The 19,589-nt window shown below is 46.7% G+C and overlaps 1 protein-coding gene across 5 annotated transcripts in view; it reads right to left on the reverse strand.

The window, feature by feature from the left end:
• RACGAP1 (Rac GTPase activating protein 1) overlaps positions 1 to 13,002 on the reverse strand; it is a 33,415-nt gene extending 20,413 nt beyond the window's left edge. Inside the window, exons 1-2 of one of the 5 annotated variants that reach the window (XM_060026205.1) lie at positions 12,943 to 13,002; positions 7,969 to 8,084 (exon numbers count right to left, since the gene is read on the reverse strand). The gene's annotated coding sequence lies outside the window, so the exon portion shown is untranslated. Of the gene's footprint in view, positions 1 to 7,968; positions 8,085 to 8,718; positions 8,770 to 12,495; positions 12,614 to 12,942 lie in introns of those variants that run through there. The other 4 variants (XM_060026204.1, XM_060026206.1, XM_060026207.1 and 1 more) reach the window with 4 other exon arrangements.
• Positions 13,003 to 19,589: the final 6,587 nt, after the last annotated feature.

The following is a 19,589-nucleotide window of genomic DNA, read 5'->3' on the forward strand; positions in this document are numbered from 1 at the left end:
GACCAACTACTTAGTCAAGCCTATCAATATAACATTTTTTCCACTTTAATCCTGCTGCACTTTGGAGACCTTCCATGTAACTTAAAAGGTTTATTTTTAATTTCATCTTTAGCTAGTACCCCTGTTGCAACTGTCTTTTAAAACGCAGTACATGGTCAGCACATTTCCTACCAACAGCGCAGATGACGTCACACAAGTGATTAAGTGGGGAAATTGCCAGCTCAGCAGCTCAAGAATTATTTCTGTAATGCAGGGCTCTCTGCTGGACTGCGTGCAGGGACTATGTCTAATAAATTTATACTAAGTATAGGCAAAGGATTATGTTGTACCATATTCTGGCATCAAGGAGACAATACACCACCTTCACAGTTAGAAGGGCAAAGGAAAAATCATTTGCTACTGTGTTCTGTAATAGTGAATTTCAGGCTTCATATTTCCCCCCGCAAAGACTTGCTGATATTACATTAAAAATGGTGTCCTTACAGGCAGTTCTATTCCAAATAGACTTTAACTGGGAACACTTTAAGGAACTAAGATCTTCAAAAAAAAAAGAAATCAGCGGGATTTTATGAAAATTATCAAGGAAATGAAATTAAAAAATCAAGTTTCATTTGAAAATTGAATGTTCTCAGAAACACCATTAAAGGATTCTTCTTATGTTTCTCCTAATCACCCCTTCAACATTCTAGTCCAGGCCCTTTTTTCATGCATCTAAATAAAATTTTAAGAACTCTTTTACGAAGGTTTAGTGATTTTACAATGTTTGTAAGATTGTACCATAAGCTATGAGAGCAAGAAAGGGCAGAAAAAACACAAAGGAAAAAGGAATATATAAACATAAAGATATTTTCTATTAAATGCTACAGACTTATTCATCTGTACTTGTATGATGGTTGCTCTAATAGCAAAAAAGCTTTCAATTCCAAGCTTGGATGCAATATATACATGAATCAGGGCTGGAAACCAAGATTTTCAAATGGCAATGTATCTGTTCCAAGCTACATAATCACGGCAAGCTGCTAAGCAACCAGACCAACAAATTTATTACAAAGCTCTTCTCTAAACTAAGAACAAAACTAAAAGAATAGCATTAAAACTGGTAGGAAGAGATGTGGAAGTCATGGAGATGCCCATGGGTTTTAACAATATGACAAAAAAGGCAAATATTTCTAAATGCTACAGGACAGAAAACAGGGGCAGGGCATTCAGTAGCCTATTCAAATGATGATTTCCTTTAGCTCCCAATAAAAATGAAAGACAGTGATCAGTTTTGTTTTTGTTTTTTTTAAACATTTATTGCATCCAGCATATTTTTGGGGGGCCGCACCTTGCAGCATGCAGCATCTTAGTTCCCCAACCAGGGATTGAACCCGAGCCCCCTGCAGTGGAAGCGCGGTGTCCTAACCACTGGACCACCAGGGAATTCCCAGTGATCAATTTTTTTATTTTTATTTTTTTGGCTGTGTTGGGTCTTCATTGCTGCGCGCGGGCTTTCTCTAGTTGTGGCCAGTGGGGGCTACTCTTCATGTGGTGCACGGGCTTCTTATTGTGGTGGCTTCTCTTGTTGTGGAGCATGGGCTCTAGGCATGTGGGCTTCAGTAGTTGTGGCGCATGGGCTCAGTAGTTGTGGCTCTCATGCTCTAGAGTGCAGGCTCAGTAGTTGTGGCTCACGGGCTTAGTTGCCCTGTGGCACGTGGGATCTTCCCAGACCAGGGCTCAAACCCGTGCCCCCTGCAGTAGCAGGCAGATTCTTAACCACTGAGCCACCAGGCAAGTCCCCCCAGTGATCAGTTTTAATATGGGGTATTATTGGTTTCTATCATCTCTGCACTCATCTGTATATTCTGAGACTATAAGACAGTGAGCTCAGTACATAGGGAAACTTTTATCTGTCCAGGAATGCAGAAAAGGAAAATGTGACAGTGCAACTAGGGTACTGAAAACTGGTTATTTAAAAAAAAAAGAAAGAAGGGACTTCCCTGGATGGCGCAGTGGTTGAGAACCCGTCTGCCAATGCAGAGGGCACAGGTTCGAGCCCTGGTCCAGGAAGATCCCATGTGCCGCAGAGCAGCTAAGCCTGTGCGCCACGACTGCTGAGCCTGCGCTCTGGAGCCCGCAAGCCACAGCTGCTGAGGCCCACATATGCCTGGAGCCCATGCTCTGCAACAGGAGAAGCCACCACAATGAGAAGCCCGCGCACCGCAGCAGAAGTGGCCCCCGCTCACAGCAGCTGGAGGGCCCGCGTGCAGCAACAGAGACCCAACACAGCCAAAAAAAAAAAAAAATATATATATATATATATATATATATATATATAAATGGCACTACCCTTAAACACACACACACACACACACACAAAATTCAGAGGGTTTTTATGTCTTAAATGACAATACAACAACCTGATTCCTTGTCTCCTTTAAGAGAAATCCCTCATTTTCTCAAGTTCCTCTATTCTTCTTTCCTATTTTCTTTGTGCATACCACTCCCTAGAGTGAGTGCTGTGGGGAGGTACTTTCTTGAAAACACAACCTGATTCCTGAAAAGACTATAGACACAGATTACCTACCTGTGGACATCTCACCATAGTAACTATTATCTCATAGAACTACGTCGATCTACATTGTTCTCCTATCATGATGCCTAGTACCTAAGAGAGAGCTGTTTGACTAAACATATCAAACTATCCCACCTTAGTCTCTACAGACAACTCATCCATTTCTCTCTCCAGCCCTCAGCTCTCTCCTAAGTCAATCTCGTAACTCTCAATTTGTTTCGGATGCCCTGGATGTTGAGCTCGATTTTGAGACATCATTCTATCCTTCCCCCACACGTCATCAACTACTTTACCCAATGACCTACCATACTCCCTCTCCTACCGACACCCAACTTTGATTTCCTTATTTTTATCATTCTCCCAGTCACTCAGTTCCAAACCTCAGAGTCACCTTAAGTTACTCCCCTTCCTACAAGTATAATCACCAAACTCTGTGGATTCTTCTCTCATGTGTGTCATACCCAGCCCATCATCACTTGCAGGTCATTAACATTCACTTCAACTGGACTCCCTGGCCCCAGTCTTTCCCCAACTACTTTGCTCAATTGGCACTCAGACACCTTATACTCTAATTTAACTTTACCATGTTTCTATCCTATGTCCCAGCTAAACTGTAGATTTGAGAGGAGAAACCTTACATTTGGCACCGCTGTATTGCACAAAGACTCAGTACTTTTAAAAAATACTTGATAAATCAAAGTCAGAGAACAAACACATGAACGAACACACACACACACAGACACACACACACACAGACACACACACGTCCCCCCCATGATTCTGTCAAAAGAATTTCCATTGTACCTGAACATCACGTTTAATATAGATGAAAACAGAACAGTTAAAAGAAAGGTGAGGGGGCAGAAGCCCTAGGATATAATTTTAGTTCCTCTATTTACCCGTTGTATAACCTTGCGTAGGTCACTTAAATTCTGAGAAACATCTATAAATGGGAACGATAATACTTGTCCTATTTACCTCACAGAATATTACAAATTAATGTAGGTAAAAGTTTTATACCGTATAAATTGAACCTCATTATAAGAATATAGGGTATTGGACTTCCCTGGTGGCGCAGTGGTTAAGAATCCACCTGCCAATGCAGGGGACACGGGTTCAAGCCCTGGTCCAGGAAGATCCCACATGCCGCGGAGCAACTAAGCCATGCGTCACAAGTACTGAAGCCTGCGCTCTAGAACCCTCAAGCCACAACGACTGAGCCCACGTGCCACAACTACTGGAGCCCGCGCGCCTAGAGCCTGTGCCCTGCAACAGGAGAAGCCACCTCAATGAGAAGCCTGAGCACCACAATGAAGAGTAGCCCCCACTCACCACAACTAGAGAAAGCCTGTGCACAGCAACGAGGACCCAACGCAGCCAAAATTAATTAATTAAAAAAAAGAATATAGGGTATTATAGTGGGTATACATTTTTTGCTTTTGTTTTGGTCTGATTGTTGTTATTTACATCCTAGAACAGTGATTACCAAATCATAGCTGGAACCCAGATCAAAAAGAAGGCAGGAGATAGCAAAACTTGACCTTGTCTAGGCTCTTAAACAAGCTCTTCTACATGAGGCTCATAGCATCTGAGAAGAGTTAATTTTTCCTCTAACATAGATTTACTTTGGGCAATCCAAAAACAGCACTAGAAAATATAATCCTCTTCTCTTTATATGCTAAGGGACCATGCATTTTTATTAACGTGCTACAGAAGTGACTCTCAAGAATTATTTATATAGATGCCAAAAATATCTTTCTGTATCAGTACTAACTGATATCTCAGCCAAATTGTAGCTTGAAAAGCTAAAATTTACTCTTCCTATTCAATGTCAATTGAAAATGGCCTTAATTTTCCTGCTGGGTCACATTTTTTACCCTCATGAATACTTCTTTATTTCCCCCCCCCTTTATTATTTAGCTCATAGCTAGGAGATACATTAATGTGAAAGGAAACAAAAACAAAGTCATATTGCAGTACATTGCTTTGCAGCTGTAAAACAGATGTCACTTTTTCACTACAGAGGCGGCTGCCTTTCGGGAAAGCTGAAATGATCCTTGTGTGTAGCAAGGAAATCAGTTTGTTGAGTGCTTTAAACAAAAAGGTGCTAGAGAATCTCAGCTGTTATTGATGAGAAGCCCCAGAGGTGGAGAAGTCACTGTGTTACAGATTCCCAATCTGTGAGTATCCCTAAGGGAGCAATTTGGCATCACCAGGAAAGAGTCTCAGCTTGATGTGATTGCTTTGAGTCCCCAATTTAATTTCAATCACCAGCCAAGAGAACAGAGATCATCCTTCAGAATAACAGACTATTACAGATCTTACTGCAGAGTATCCTGGGAAAAGTCTCTAGCCTCTTCTTCCTCCCCTTACAAACATTATTAAGAGACCTATACATCAGGTTTTAGATGCATTGAGGGTGTTAAATTCTGTCACACAAAGCAGTGCGTTTTTCAGGGAAGAGTTTTAATGAAAAACATTCTCACAAACATTACTAAATCTGGAGAGTCCCAAGAAATCAACAATACAGGTTCTCTGTTCTCTGCTGCCAAGAAAAAACATTCCCTAAGACTGTCTCAATACTACAAGATTCTTTCAAATGAAAGCATTTCGGAATAATTCTTTTTCCCAAATGTCCAGTTTCTGCTTCACCATATCAAAGCCTCTATTCAACTGGCAGGGAGAAGGAATATCTTGAAACCGAATGTTCTCATGAGCAAGTCAATTGCAGAAAGAGTAAATAGAACATCCTCAGTCCAACATGAATGAAGATTAAAGTACGGAATGGGAGGGAATTCCCCAGCAGTCCAGTGGTTAGGGCTCTGCACTTTCACTGCCAAGGGCCTGGTTCGATCCCTGGTGGGGGAACTAAGATCCCACAAATCCCTGCAGCATGGCCCAAAAAACAAAACGAAACAAAACAAAAAAACGAAATGGGACAAGTTGAATTACTATTTTTCAGAAAATGATTACCAGTTCGTTATACTAAGTTCTCCTCTCATTTTTTCTTCTGTGAATTCCTTCCATTCCAAACTGTTCCATTCCTCAGGGTCTAGTATAAGTCTTACCAACTCACTAAAGCACTTCCTAACCATTTTAGTCCAAAATAACCTCTTTATTATCTATAACACTCATTTGGTAGATATAAAACACTGCCTCATACTGTTAATTTTCTATGTTCAAAAAAAAAAGGACATCCCTGGTGGTCCAGTGGTTAAGACTCCGGGCTTCTGCTGCAAAGGGTGAAGTTCGATCCCTGGCAGGGGAACTATGATCCCCGCATGCTGCAAGGTGTGGCCAAAAATTTTAAAAAAAGAAAAAGAAAAAAAAAGTTATTTAATGGTGAAACTAAAACCTCACCACCCTAAACAACTATATGCACCTCCCTATCTAATCTTTGCCCATTATGCACCCATATTTCATCGAATTGCAATCATAGATTTATATATAATTTTGTTTTACTTTTTTTAAATCATGTTTCCATTAAGTTACAAAAAGTTCATGAACATTTATTTAACTGTTCTCTTCCCTGGACATTTAGGTAATTTCGTTTTTCTGTTACATCTACTTAGAACCTCTCACATGGTCACTCCCTCACTTCCTTCAGGTATTTATTCAAATGTCATTGCCTCTTACAGATGGCCGATAGGCACATGGAAAGATGCTCAACATCGCTAATTATTAGAGAAATGCAAATCAAAACTACAATGAGGGGCCTTCCTGGCGCAGTGGTTGAGAGTCCGCCTGCCGATGCAGGGGACACGGGTTCGTGCCCCGGTTCGGGAAGATCCCACATGCCGCGGAGCGGCTGGGCCCGTAAGCCATGGCCGCTGAGCCAGCGCATCCGGGGCCTGTGCTCTGCAACGGGAGAGGCCTCAACAGTGGGGGCCCACGTACCACCAAAAAAAAAAAAAAGTCTGCAAATAAATGCTAGAGAGGCTGTGGAGAAAAGGGAACCCTCCTACACTGTTGGTGGGAATGTAAATTGGTGCAGCCACTATGGAAAACAGTACGGAGGTTCCTTAAAAAACTAAAAATAGAGCTACCAAATGATCTTGCAATCCCACTCCTGGGCATATATGTGGAGAAAACTATGATTTGAAAAGATACATGCACCCCAATGTTCACAGCAGCACTATTTACAATAGCCAAGACATGGAAACAACCTAAATTTCCATTGACAGATGAATGGATAAAGAAGATGTGGGGCTTCCCTGGTGACACAGTGGTTGAGAGTCTGCCTGCCGATTCAGGGGACACGGGTTCGTGCCCCAGTCCGGGAAGATCCCACGTATCGCGGAGCGGCTGGGCCCGTAAGCCATGGCCACTGAGCCTGCGCGTCCGGAGCCTGTGCTCCGCAAGGGGAGAGGCCACAACAGTGAGAGGCCTGCGTACCGCAAAAAAAAAAAAAAAAGATGTGGTGTATATATACACAAATAGAATACTACTCAGCTATAAAAAAAGAATGAAACAATGCCATCTGCAGCAACATGGATGGACCTAAAGATTATAATAAGTGAAGTAAGTCAGAAAGAGAAAAGACAAATACCATATGATATCTATATGTGGAATCTAAATTATGGCACAAATGAACTTATTTACGAAACAGAAACAGACTTAGACACAGAAAACAAACTTATGGTTACCAAAGGGGAAAGGGGGTGGGATAAATTATGAGTTTGGGATTAGCAGAATCAAACTACTATATATAAAATAGATAAAACAACAAGGTTCTACTGTATAGCACAGGGAACTAGATTCAGTAAACTATAATGGAGAAGAATATGAAAAACAATATATATATAAAACTGAATCACTTTGCTGTACACCAGAAACTAATACAACATTGTAAATCAACTACACTTCAATTTTTAAAAAAGTCATTGTCTCATTCTTAACCACACTATTTTAAATTGCATCTTTCCCCCCAACACTTCTCTGCTTTATTTTGCTCAAAAGCACTCATCTCCATCTAACATACTTATATATTAACTTACTTATTTTGTTTATTGTCTGTCTCCCCAATAGTTTAAGTTCCAAGAAGGCAGAGATTTTTGTTTGTTCATCGCTGAGCCCCTGGTGCCTAGAACAGTGCCTGACACTTGGCCAATGATTACTAAATATTCACCGAATAAATAAATTGAACATCACCGAGGACAGTGTTTTTCTTCAGGTGGCCGTGTGCCTTAAAATGGATTTCCAAGGCTGGGATTACCAAGTCAGAGGATAAAAACCTCTTATGACTCTTGATAAACAGTGCCAAAATATTTTCTAAAAAGGCTGTACTGATGTACAGTACTCTCCACAGTGTAAAGGCCTACTAAAGGTAACACAATCTGTTACCTTTCTAAGTTCTATTAACCCAAATAAACTGCAAGCTCCTTTAAAGCCAAGTAAGATTGTCTTGTACTTACATTTTGCACTTAATAAGTGCCTGTTGAATGATTAAGCTATAGGAAAAGCGTCTTCTCTGAACACTTTCAATAACTCGAAAAGCTCACCTTCCACACTGAAGAGTATGATGACGTTTCTTCAAAAGAAAGAAAAAGAAAAAAAAGCTTATCTTCCCACCCACCCCACGTTCCTATGCACTCCCTCTGCCGAGGAATGAAATCCTGAAGAGGGATGTATGTGAAATGGCCTCGTTGTTACCAAGGCTGGGATTCAGGACGGGAAGGGCAAGATGTCACTGCCTACCTAGACACACACAGCCCACTAGGGAGAGGGGCACCACTCGGAGCCGCGCCGGCCTCTCAAACACCAGGGCTTGCTTTTTCCTTCGAAAAAGTCTTGCTCCTCTGTGGAGAACGGTGGTGTTAGCCCACCCACTCCCTAACTCTGTCTTTAGGTGAGAGCCACTTCTTTGGGGTGGCTCCTGCCTTGTTCAAGCCACCATCTCAAAGAGAGGCCCCCGGCTTTCCACAAAACACGGCGCCAAGAAAGAAGCCACCCATTTCCCAGCCATCGCCCCCTCAGGCCGCCCGCGCCCCCGGCCCATGGAGAGCCTTCAAAGGAGGGGCTGTAGGTGCCGGCCTCCACCACAACCCGCGAGCGGGCCACGGCTTCACAACCGCGGACGCCTGCCTCCCACCACAAACCCAGCGCCAGCCCCACCTTTTCTCGCAACTCCCAGCACCCACTTGGCCGGGTCCCCCGGGTCCCACCTGGGCGGCCTTCCACTTCCCTCCGCGCCTCACCCAACGGCAGAGATGCTCCTCGCCGCCAGCTCCTGTTTGAAATCCGGCACCAACCAATCACAGAGAAATTTATTCCTCCCGCGCTGTCCCCCTACGTTGCGACGCACGCGTCGGGGCCACGGGGAGGGGGCGGGGACAAGGCTGGGCATGCGCGTTCTGATAGAGCGAAGCCAAAGGCAGCCATCTTGACTAAGGTCAACCGTTTTTTTTGTTGTTGTTGTTGTTGTTTCCCCCTTCCCCTCACCCCCTCCGGAGCCCTTTCCTGAAGCCATTCACGATACCATGTTGACTAAGGGCAAGTGATACTTCTTGAGTGCAAATTATTCTTGGCCTTACTGTTTTCTCCAGACTGAGAAACAGGACTTTTGGAAACTGTTAACTGAACAGTGTCTCATCTCTCGATTGAATAGGAAGAATTCCGGAAGGAGATAGAACAGCAGTCATTTACAACCATATATGCTGAGCTGTACACTGCCTTCATTCATTCCTGCATTCCAGGTTTTCATTTGACACACATTTATTAATTGCACCAAATTTGTAACAAGGACTCTCCTAGGAACTGGAAAAATAAAGATGACATGATATCTGCTTTCCAGTAGCTACACATCGGGAAAACAAAAATAAATATAAAATGAAAGTGCCATGATTTCATTTAATAAACGTTCATTTAGAACTTGGCATAGTGCTAACACGGGGCTTTCATACTTTCTTTTAATCCAAATCCACAGTGAGAAACAGATTTTACATTACAACCACGTAGTACAGAACTCTGCTTATCCTTACTCCATGAATGTATTCTGAACTATTTTTTTCCTATTCTCTTACCACCACCCCTGCCATGTTGGTTGTCCCTACCTCATTGAATTTATTAATGATTAGCTACCTGCAACTTGAAAAAAATACTGGCTAATGCATGCAAGAAGCAGTGTGGTTTAAAGGGAAGATCACAGGTTTTATAACCAGAAAACTTGACTCCATTTAAACAAATACTGTGGAGCACTTTTGTGCCTCCGCATACTGCTGAACCAGCCGCATCATCACTTTTTAACCCTTCTGTACTTCAATTCCTCCAGCTATAAAACAGAAATAACAGTATCAATCCTACCTCACAGGCTTATTCCTAGATCAAACAGGAGAGTATGTGGAACACTATCAAAGTTTACACTTTGTAAACTGTAATAAAGATTTTTTACTATTAGGAAAGAGATGAAGAAATATTAACTGTACACATATTATCCCATTTATTCCTTCCCACAACCCTTCAACGTCAGGAGATCTCATTTAGTTGATTGCATTAGCCTGTGCCTCCTACACCTATAATACAGTTAAACATATACAAGAACAGAATATGTGTAAAGTGCTTTAGAAGCACAGATGAGGAAGCAATTAATCCTATCAGGGGGGCGGGGAGTGTTAGAAAAGCCTACAGAGACTTGTTATCTGAGCTTGGACTTGAAGTATGAATAGGAATTTACCTGATAGAAAGGAGAGGCAATTCCTGCCAATGTGACCTCTCAGAAATGAGTCACATGTATATATAATAAATACACAAGCAAAGGATTTGTGAAGGTTTAGTGCTGTGAAGGAATATTTACCTTAACATGCAGGTAACTTTGGGGGTTCAGTGGGTGTGACACCTCTTGTGCAGCTTGGGCCTGAGGAGGGGAAGAAGCTAGTAAAGAACGACCAGACTAGGAAAGGATGGGACTTTATCCTGTAATTGACAAAATGACAAGACAATGGGGCCTGGGTTGACTCCGACTATGTTTGCATTTTACATAGGTCATACCCGCAAATGGCATGGAGGATTGTCTGGAGAGGGGAAAATCTGAAGGTAGAAAGACTCTTGCTTCATTGTTAGGGAGAGGACCTGAGCTGAATTAGGCCAGTGGCAGCGGGGATGGAAAGGAGGGGACGGGTGGGAAAGACATTCATGAAATCAAATGAATTTATTAAATGATTGGATCTAGGGGTTGAGGGAGAGAAGGGGGTATAAAATGACTCAGCTTTCTCCCTCTCCCTTTCACCCCTTATCCAATTACTTAGCGCAGCTCTTAAGTATCTCTTGTATGTACCCACTTTACTTCTTCCTATCCTCACCACCCTAATCCAATTCAGTGGTCCAAGCCATCAGTGAATCTGTTTACCCCTCAATTGCATTCTTTACACCCTGAATGATCTTTTTTTATTTTAATTTTTTAATATTTATTTTATTTATTTGTTTGGTTGCATGGGTCTTAGTTGTGGCATGCATGTGGGATCTAGTTTCCTGACCAGGGATTGAACCCGAGCCCCCTGCATTGGGAGTGAGGAGTCTTACCCACTGTGTCACCAGAGAAGTCCCCCGAATGATCTTTTAAAAATGCAATTCTAATCATGCCTCTCTTTTGTTTAACACCATTAATGACTTCAACTTCCTCCTCAGTAAAGACCAAAATCCTTAATAAGGCTCTCCTAACCTGGCCCTGGCTTGCCCCTAGAGCTGCATTTCCTGACCCTCTGGTGTTTGCAGTTCCTCTTCCCCACCCTTACAGCCTCTTTACCTGGCTAAATTCTACTCAGCCTTTTGGGCAGCTGAGAAGTTTTCTGCCTTGCTCAGGGAGGTCTCTGAGGCCTAGAGCCATGCTTTTGCTACAAGTTTCCCCATCATCCTCTTCCTCCCGTCACACATGTCAGCTCATCTGTTTCATCTTCCTGGTTCTTCTAGTCACCAGCTATATGGCCTTTCAGAAGTCATCTGTGCCTTTGCTCACTCGTCTACAAATGTAAATCATAATAATACCTATTTCATAGAGTTGTTGAGAGGAATAAGTGAGATATCCATGTAAAGCAGTTGGCACACAGGACTTCCCTGGTGGTGCAGTGGTTAAGAATCCGCCTGCCAATGCAGGGGATACAGGTTCGAGCTCTGGTCCAGGAAGATCCCACATGCCGCGGAGCAACTAAGCCCGTGCACCACAACCACTGAGCCTGCGCTCTAGAGCCCGGGAGCCACAACTACTAAGCCTACGCACCACAACTTTTGAAGCCCATGCGCCTAGAGCCTGTGCTCCGCCACAAGAGAAGCCTGACCACAACGAGAAGTCCAAGCACCACAAGGAAGAGTAGCCCACACTCCCAGCAACTAGAGAAAGCCGGCGGGCAGCAACAAAGACCCAAATGCAGCCAAAAACAGGTTTAAAAAAAAAAAGTTCGCACAGTTCCTGGCACAGAGTAAGTGCTCCGTAAATATTTCTGATTTTCCCTACTAGACTGTAAACTTCCAGAGAACAGAGATGGTACTCCTCTCATTTACTGCTATAATCTCTTGCTTTTGCAGCTCCAATAAATAGTCCTTTGGGTGAGCGGAGGTGAGTTCAATAGGACGGTGGAAGCATTCCACTCCATCACCCAAATTCTGTCCCAAATGATGGATGAGGGTTGGTGACACTGCCCCCCCCAATTCCTCCCTCCATCCAAAGCACCACCACACCCCTCCCATTCCACTCAATCCCCTTCCCTGCTGCACCAGCCAGGTTAGAAGCACAGGAAAGGTGGTGGGGGGGGGCGGGGGCGGGGGGGTCTTAAACCTCTTTCTTCCCAAACTATAGTCTGGGTAGAGAGGCATCCTGGGGCTGCACCTGTAACGGAAAAAGCATGAGAACTGATGCCAGAAAGCATGGATTCGATTCCAGCTCGGCCACCTATTAGACACGAGATGTTGGCTGGTTTTTTAATCCCTCGCATTGGGAGAGCCCCACGCACCGGATGGTTCAGGGATGCCAGCGAGATAACGATTGTAAACGGGCCTCTGTCAGCCGGAACGCGCCGTCGGAGGATGCGTTAGCACCGCTGCGCCCGCCCTCGCCGCCGCACGAGGCAGAACCCTCACCCCATTCCGGCGCGCGGGAGCAGCTAATGGGATTTACGCTAATGTGAGGACGCGGATGACCGGCCGAGCGCGCCGCCCCGCCGCCACCCGCGCCCCACCTCTCGCCCGGCGGGCCGCCTGCCCAGAAATCGCTACCGGGGAACGGGCACCGTCGGTCGCTGGGCAGTGGGGGGCCTGGTGGGGCGGGGCGAGACTGGGCCCGTGGCGGCGGGCCGTCTAGTCGCCGCCCAGTGTTTGTCTTCATCCTCTCTCCCCCTCTCGGTTTTTATCTCCCAGTTCCTTCCCATTTGCTCTCCATCTCTAGAGGTCTTACACCCTACCTCCAGTCGAGAATTACTGTTCCCTCCGTCAGTTACACCAGGACGTCTGGAGCACTTCCGCGTTCCAGGCAGTGCGCTCAGCACCGGCGTGGGGTGGGGTACAAGCGGCGCAGAGTGCGGAGGTGGGGACTGTGTTCTGCGGATTCGGGGGAAGCAAGCCCATTTCTGGCTGGGAATCAGAGAGGAAGAGGCGTCAAACCGAGCTTTGAGGAATAGATAGGATCCCAACGGGGAGGGGAGTGGGAAGTGAAGTAGTCAGAAGGGTTAAGAGAAAAATGGAGGGGACAGCCCTGGTGGCGCCGTGGTTTGGGAGTCCGCCTGCCAATGCAGGGGACACAGGTTCGAGCCCTGGTCCAGGAGGGTCCCACGTGCCCCGGGGCAACTAAGCCGGTGGGCCACGACTACTGGTCATGGCCCTGCGCTCTGGAGCCCAGTGAGCCACACTACTGAGTCTGCGTGCCACAGCTACCGAAGCCCGCGCGCCTGGAGCCCGTGTTCCAGAAAAGAGGCTGGCAGCAGCAAAGAGTGGCCCCCCTCGCTGCAGCTGGAGAGGACCCGTGGGCAGTAGTGAAGACCCAAGACAGCCAAAAATAAATAAATAAAAATTTAAAATAAATAAAACAGGAAAACTGACATGAGACCCAGCGATTTCATTAAAACAAAAGAAAAAAGAAAATGGAGAAGTAAATCCAGCATGGCCGAAGTGCAAGGATCTTGAAGGGGGATGGTAAAGACTGGAGGGAATTTTGAAATCACAGTATGAGAGACCTTGAATACCAAGATGAATAAATTAAGATGAATTCTCTAGGCACTAGTGAGCCATTGAAGGTTTTTGAGCAAATGGCAGGTGAGTACTTCCTATTCTCTAAGAGAAGGAGCAAAGCATAGTGGTAAAATGCATGGGCTCTGGAGTTATACTGGCCCTGGTTCAAGGTCTATCTCTATCACTTATGACCTGTGTGATGGGCAACTTGATTTATCTGTGCCTCCATTTCCCTATCTATTAAATGGGGATGATAATTATAGTCTAAAGGGCTGTTGGGAGGATTAAATGAGACAGTGTTTGCAAAACTCTTAGCACAGTGCCTGGCACATAGTAAGTGCCCCATAAGTATTAGTTATTATTACTTTGTGTCTCCCTGTCTTCTCTGTTTCTTTCCTCTCTTTCTTCTGATTCTTTCCTCCGTCTCATTGAAAAAACAGAAACAAACAAAAAATCTTCCTGAATCCGTGGTTTCCCTGCCCCATGCCTAGGAATCACCCTCTCACAATGAATAAAACGTTCAATTAAATCAGACTCTAGTAGAACCAAGTCCCCTTCAGAAACACACCTGTGCCTCTCCCAGGTGCCCAGGCTCAGCAGAGCCTTGCTTGGGGGAGGAGGTGTAGTTATCGAGGTCCTGAACTCATCTCTACTAGATTCCAGGCTCCTTGAAAGTCGAGACCACAGCTCATCCACCCTAACCTCGTCCCACTTCTAACAACGTACCCGACGTTCAGTAGGTCCCTGCTGTAGACCAGTGGTTCTCAAGCATGCATCAGAATCCCCTCAAGGGTTCTTGTTAAAACAGATTGCTGAGCACCACTGGTCATTAGGTCTTTGGTGGGGCCTGAGAATTTGCATTTTTAACACATTTCCAGGTGATGCTGTTGTTAGTGATGTGGGTACCACACTTTGAGAAGCACTGCTCTAGAATAGCTGTTGAATGGCTACCTCCAAGGAAATAAAGTAGCTTCACCACCCCTTTCCTATGCCCAGCTCGTCATGAGTATCCAAAATATGGATCCAAGGCCTAAAATCATGAAGAGTGAGACTCAGGAATTTTCTAAAAACTTCCCAAGTGATTCTGATGTGCAAACAGGTTTGAGTTCCACCAGCCTTGTATTGCCCCCCTGCACTCTCCCCCCGCTGACACTCCTGTATTCCCCTCCTCATTGTGTCCACCTCAGCTAACCCTGACCCAGCAAGGGCTACTGCCTGCCTGAACTTTACTCAGAGGACGCTCAGCTACTCGCGTTCAAGGTGGCTGGAACTGTAGGGAGACAGGCTGCGAAGAGGAAAGTAGCTGGTTCTGAAAAAAGACCAGAGATTTATGTAAATTGTAACAAGTAGCACTTACTACTAACTCTTAACCCTAAAAGTTAAGTCAAGAACCAGTGATCGGAGTCAGGCCTGGAATCAAATCTGGGCTCTCTCCCTCTCCGCTCAACTTCTGCTGTCTCCCGTGTTAAATGAGAATAACAGAACCTACTTCACAGGATCGATTTGAGGATTAAAAAGGAGATTATGGATGCAAAGTTCCCTTCCTCAGTTGTTGCTATTTATCCAGAATTTTCACACACATTTTATTAGATTCTCAACAGTCCTGTGAAGCAAGAAAGGCATTCCCACAGGGAGGGGAATGTTCAACTGCTAGTTCCCTCCCATATTACAGATGAGAAAGCTGAGTCTCAGAGAAGTTAAATGACTTGTCTGGAGTCTGTGCGTTTTGGGTAAATAGGGGAAGAGCTGGAAGCAGAGCGGGCTGCTCCTCTACACTTAACTCTCTGTTTGTTCCTTTGCCATCTCCTTCCCGCGGGCCCCATTTACATCTCCTCTAGGTGTGTTTTACCAGAGCTGAACGAAAGGAAGTGGGGGCGGAGTTCTCTCTGCACCTCTCGGGGATGGTCCTGCTCTCCCGCCCACCACCCAGCCCTCTGCCTGCAGCCTCCTCCCTATTTCGGCCCCTATAGAACCGATACTGGCAGTCTCTGTGGCAAATATCTACCCTGAATTCAAATTCTGGTGCAATCCCCTCATGAGTTGTGTGAATTTAAACAGATCTCTTCCCCTCTCCAGGCCTGTCTTCTCATCTGTGACAGGAGGAGTGGTTTAAATCCATGGTTCCCAAATTTAGAGGCCTTGAAGTGATCACAGGAGACTTAGCTCCTGGCTCCATAAAGACTGTGAGTAACCCATCTGTGTGTAATTAACTGACTGTGTAACTGTGTGATTGCTGGGGGATGAATAAAATACAAATGAGCTTTAATGATGAGATCCAGAGCTCAGTCATTATGTGTTTTCTCAATCAACAGATATCAAAAATACAACAACTGGAATTCCCTATCAGACCAGTGGTTAGGACTCAGCACTTTCACTGCCGGGGGCCTGGGTTCAATCCCTGGTCAGGGAACTAAGATCTTGCAAGCTGCGTGGAACGGCCAAAAAAGAAAAATGCAACTACTAACATGTCAGGGCCTTGGAAATGTTTTGGAATGAAAAAGTTTGGTACTCGTTTGGAGGCCCTTGGAGCTGCCACGCTACAAAGCTACAAAAAGAGAAGGGGCTTTCCGCCACCAGGGGGCGCTGCATCCCGGTACTATATGGAAACTGAGGGCCGCGCGTGAGAGAGTGGTTCCATACTGGGAGAGGGTGTGGCCTTGGGTCTAGAGACCACAACTGAGACCTGTTACACATAAGGCTCTGTAAGGGAGTTGTACCTCCAGAGCTGGGGGAGGTAAGGGACCCAGAGGCGACTCAGCACAGTGCAGACACCTAAGTTCCATCTAGTTGCACCTTGAGCTCCAGTTCCTGGCCTGGCACATAGAAAAATTCTCACATTTCACCTCAGCTATCTTCAGGCAAGGGAAGGGACTGAGGAAAGAAAAGGTACCAAACACGGCATGGATGGCCATCCCGAGTGAGCGGTCTTGGCACGAACCTCAGGAGTGTGGGGAACAGGTGGAGATCTGTGGAGGCAGGGAATGCTTTCTGAAGGTGGAGTTGGGGGCAATCAGGGAGGAGCAGAAAGGTCAGCAGAGGCGTTCAGTCATAATCCCACAGATGGTAGCTTCAGGCAGAGATTCTAAGAAAGGAATCATTATGAGAAGACCTTTGCTGAGATGTGGGCCTGCCTCGCCTGGCAATAGGAAGCAGCAGCTCACAGCCAGAGGGGAGGACAGGAGAGGCCGGCACCCTCCTCCGCTGTCACCCTCCCGCCCACCCCCCCCCAAATCTGCTGAACCCTGGGCAGAGTTCTGACCCAGCTCAGGCTCTCCAACCAGGAATTTCTCCCTGGCAAGGGCCAGAGAACCTTGAAGAGAGAAGTAGGTTCCCACACAATATACCCCAGAGGCTGAGGTCCTGTCACACTCATAAACTGTCAGGATCCAGAAAAGTTTCCAGCTCAACCTGAAGGTGAACACTGACAGACAGGTGCTCACCTTGACAAACTCTGCCCTGCCCTGGGACAGACACACACACACACACACACACACACACACACACACACACGCGCGCTCAGGCTTGATTATAGCAGAACAAATGAAGGACCCAGAGCCAGAGCACTGCCTTACTGCCCCACTTCTCCTCCCTGGCCGAGCTCCACTTACCTGCTGTTCCCTTCTCGGGGCCGCCAGTGGGCTCTGAGCACCAGATTCCTTCCCACAGTCACTCAGCCTACCTGACCCCTTTCCCACTCTGCCTGGGCTCTGGACACCAGCCCTGACCCCCAAGCTGAGTGTCTCTCAAGCACTACTCCTCCTGCCCTCCCACACCTCTGGCCCTCCCAGGATGCCTTTTTGAGGTTGACAAGCTTGAGTGCCCATCTAAGCAGGGAAGACCAGGGGGAGAGGCTTCTTGGGCAGCAGAGTGGACAGCAGGATGGACAGGGTGGACTGGCCACTCTGGAGAGGGTGGGCACGCCCTGCCTTGCCCCATCTCAACAGGACCATCTCCCAAGCTTACTCACACACACACACACACACACACACACACACACACAGGCCTGTCTGCTCTGCAGAAGTCTGTTTCCCTGGGGCTCTAGGCCCTGTTTCTTCATTGCCCACCAAGCCTTTCCCATCTGCTTTCCCAGGGGAACCCTCAGTGATGGGTCCCCCCGCAGAGGTCTCCAAATTTTCTAGTCTCTTTCAGCCTTCCGGAGGAGATAAGGCATATCAAATCTGCGATCACTGCAGCTGCCCCATTACAACCCAGCCCCTACACTTCCCACCTCGGTGCCTCCCTCCTGCCTCATGAAGCCTTCAAGGCTGGGAGGGAGGTCAGAATGGAGCCCATCCTGGCAAAATGAGAAAAGATTAGAGCAATACATTTACTGTCAATGGCAATAAGGCTGCCTGAACAGGGGAGGAGGAATATTTGATTTCAGGCTCTCCGGGGTCTCGATAGAGGAGCCCTGGCAGCCTGCAGCCCCAGGCCTGATGGAATGGGGAGGGCTGGTCCCAGCCCCAGCCAAATGGGGACCCTGGTGCCCCAGCCCTCCTGTCTCTGTATCGACCCGATCCTCCACAGTCACCTGCTGGGTTCCAGTTCCCTCCTCTCCCCTCCCATCAGTTCTCCCTTTCCACTGCCAAACTTGTTTCCCCGCAGCAGTTCTTCTACTGGCGCAGGGTGATGGAGCAGAAAGAACACTGCTCTAGGGGCTGGAAAGGAGGCCTGGGCTCTAACCCCCCTACTGCATCCAGGCCGAGAGACTTCCTGCAAGTCACTGAGCATCTCTGAGTCTGGGAACAGAGTGGGCTGGGGGACAACATGGCATTTGACACCCTGAGGTCACTCAGCCATCCATGGCTTCAGTGGTCTCGGGCAACATCACTTAACATCTCTGAGCTCCCATTCATCTATAAAGTGGGGATGAAGCAAATAACAAGACCTAACTATTTCCTAGGGCAGCAGTGATATGAAAGCTGTAAACAATTGTGAGGGTTGCCATGTCTTGTTTACGTGGAATTCGTGGTATGTTCCCTGGCTGAAGAATGGGACTGAGCTTCGACCAGATGCTCCAGATGGTTCCTTCCGGCCCTAGGATCCTGGCTCTGGGCCCTGCCCTCCCCAGTGAGTGGAGGGTGTAACTTCTCTGGGAAGGCACATCAGGCGATTTCTTGGTCAAACAGGTCTGAGCTGAGGGGTCAACTGTCCTGGACCCGTCCTGAAAGACATTCTGGAGGGGAAGATTTTAGAAGCAGCTGGTCAATAGTATCTCTTTCCTAGCTCCTCCTAGCCTTGTGTCCACATGTGAATGGCGCCCCCTGGAGTTGGGCAGCGTGGCACGTCTGCCTAGATGGGAGTGAGACAACTGCGGCCCAACCTCCAGGTGATGGACAATGTGCGAGGCAGGGAGGCTAGGGGATGGACTTAACATTTATTTCTAGGCTGCCTGGAAACACATGCAGTGTTTTTCATTTGATATGTGGTCTACACAGTAGCCTGAGAGGCAGGTGTAATTGACACGGAGGTTGAATAACTTGCCCATTGTTATCTGCTGGAAGGAGCTCTGACTCGGGTCTGCTGGGTCCCATCACTCCACACTGCCTCCCGCTGGAGCAGAAGGCTCGAGGCTTCAGCCTTAGTCCTGGCTCCCATGGCCGAGCTGGGAAACCGGGCAGATCTTTAAGAGAATGGCACTTAACCAACTTAGCACAGAGACTGCCTTGGAAAGTGTAGAGCTCAAATGCCTCAGACCTCCATGTGCTTCTTTTCTGGTTCCAACCTCCTTTCCCACCCCACCTCCTCTGCGTGGTCCTCCCCTCTGGCCAGATCTCCTCACTTCATTTTCCACCTGACACAACACGCTGATTCCTCTCTCCCCCTCCCCCTCTACCCATCCAGATCTCACCAATCCTTTGAAGCCTAGATTAGGGGCCTCCTC

This window comes from Delphinus delphis, chromosome 11 (genome assembly GCF_949987515.2).
Source record: "Delphinus delphis chromosome 11, mDelDel1.2, whole genome shotgun sequence".
In the NCBI taxonomy this organism is placed as follows: Eukaryota; Metazoa; Chordata; class Mammalia; order Artiodactyla; family Delphinidae; genus Delphinus; species Delphinus delphis.